Here is a 2,340-nt window from a genome sequence, read left to right on the forward strand (position 1 = left end):
TTTGCCAAAAAGAGGAAAACTACATTTCATTAACATATATTGTTAATTATCATCAATTAATAATTTTTCAATTTCATAACACCTTTGATCATCCCAATATTATCTCCCATTTGAAGGTCCCATTTGGCTCATGCATTTATGAAAGAAGCATGTGGAGTATATATTTTCCTGTACACAGAGATATTGTCTTAGTTCAACATCACTCAGAGCATTGAGTTTCTGTTGCTCTCATTGGCGTTTCATTTTGATGTTTTTTTGTGACGTCTAATGGATTGGTTTAAGATATTTGAGAGAAGTGAAAGTGTTCTTCTTTGGGCGTTACAGCTGTCAAAAATGGTTTCCTGGATTCCAACTTCATTGTTGTTTCTGTGTTTCATTTTTCTGTTTCCTACACATTTCATGACATTGTTTTGCAGTGCATGTGATATCAACATTGAACACATGTCCAGTGGAATATTTGTACCTGGTCAGTTAATGCTCGGTGGTTTGTTTCCTTTACACAGGAGAGCAAACATTGCTCCATTGAATCCAAAAGTCGGCCCTCAACCTGACGTCTGTGTCGAGTGAGTATTATTAAATTTTTCTTCTTTTCCAACAACATTTTTTTTGAATATAACTTTGATCGAAAAACAGATACAATGAAATGGCACAACAGTCCAATTTTTGTTTAATCCTTTCTTTATTTGTCAATACTTTCTGAATATTCCTGCTAAAATCAAGAGTTTAGCTTTATTACCCTCACCGACAGAGAAGTTATTGCGTTTGGATTCGTTTGTTTGTTGTTTGTCTGTCTTTCTGTTTATTTGTCTGTTTGTTTGTTTGTCCGCACAGAACTTATGTATTTTTCTCCACAACTAATTGTCAGATTGAGATTAAATTTTCAACTTAGGTGCGACAACTTATGTAGATTGTTGAAATGATAATTACGACGTCATAATTCAGGTGGTGTGGCATCCATATTCGAAAAAACGGAAAAACTTTGGACCTCTGTATCTCTGAAACCGCACCAAGGAAAAATTGAAACTTGGCACATACCAAGTACCCTGATGGGGAATAAGTGTGATTTTTTGGGGGCAGTTCTTTGCTCCTTATAAATTGGCAGTTTTAAATTAGCAGTTCTAATTATGTGTCTTATTAATTACATACCACACCATTGCAAAAACGCCACAGAAAATACACCAGACAAAATAAGTCCTGGCATGGGTCTGCAATCGCTGATTGCTCTTTTTCTTGATAATGATATGGTTTTGATATTTAATCCCACCATGACTTGTTCACTGTACTTTCACTGTTTAGAACCCCTTTTTTTGAGAAACTTTTTTTTTTTTTTTGGTCAATGGATATCTGGATCGGACCTGGGGAGTAATGGATTCACAGTATCATGGGGTGTGGCACTGCCTTTACCTGTGCGGTCGGACGAAAGTCCGAGTCTTCAGGTCGTTGGTTCTTCCAGTCTTGCTCGACAGATGTGAGACTTGGACTGACAAGGGATCTGAAATGGCGAATTAATTCCTTCGGTACCAGGTCTCCTCGTAGAATCCTTGGCTATTGCTGGTCAGACTTTGTGTACAACGAGTGAGACTCAAATGATATTTGTTACCTGCATAGTCCGTGAGCATTTGCTGCAGCTGTGTGGACATGTGAGTCGTTTTCATCACGCTGATCCTGCTCACCAGATTCTCTCAGCGAGGGAGTCTCGTGAGTGGAGGAGGCCAATGGGCTGACCATGTGCTTCGTGGTTGCAGCAGGTACATTAATTAGCATCTCAAGGAGATGGGGATGGGCCAGGCATCACCTGGTGGATGGCCAGACGGAGGCCCCTGTAGTTCTGGCAGAAAGTGGATGCAATGACGCCCTGCTATGGTGCATCTTCCCATACTTGACCTGACCTGACATACCACAGGAATTTGCTTTTGAAACAGAGTTGTGACAACACTCTTGAAAACGTTATGTTTCTCTCCTATCAGAATGTGATTGGTCAAATAACTTACATGTGAGTCGATCACCCACCTCATTAACGTTCACTGTATGTGAAACTCTGTTTCAAACATTAAGCCAGAAAGCAATCACTCTGCATTCATTGTCTTTCTCCATGTTCACGTATTAAGTACATAATAAACGAGCATTGTGACCGGAGTTACTGGAGTCAGGTTTCGAGTTTTCCACCTAAGTGGCAGAGGCTATTACAATTCAGCTGTGGAGATAAGTTGCATTTTTCACTGTGCACATCGCCAGAGAGTGGGAAGACCCAAAAGCCAACTTCCATGACTGGGGGTGGGGGGAGGGGTCCTCGGGAGGGGAAGGGATGGGAGGAAAGAGGGGAGGGGTGGGAAGAGGGAT

At 40.8% G+C, this 2,340-nt stretch overlaps 1 long non-coding RNA gene across 1 annotated transcript in view; it reads left to right on the plus strand.

Annotated features, from left to right (window-relative positions):
• The first annotated feature begins 242 nt into the window (after positions 1-242).
• The window catches only part of LOC147035812 (uncharacterized), a 48,300-nt gene continuing 46,202 nt past the window's right edge, over positions 243-2,340 (plus strand). Inside the window, exon 1 of the long non-coding RNA XR_015062763.1 lies at positions 243-563. This is a non-coding gene — a long non-coding RNA (uncharacterized LOC147035812). The remainder of the gene's footprint in view (positions 564-2,340) is intronic.

This window comes from Eptatretus burgeri, chromosome 1 (genome assembly GCF_056783735.1).
Source record: "Eptatretus burgeri isolate ZD-2024b chromosome 1, Ebu_testis_v1, whole genome shotgun sequence".
Classification (NCBI taxonomy): Eukaryota; Metazoa; Chordata; class Myxini; order Myxiniformes; family Myxinidae; genus Eptatretus; species Eptatretus burgeri.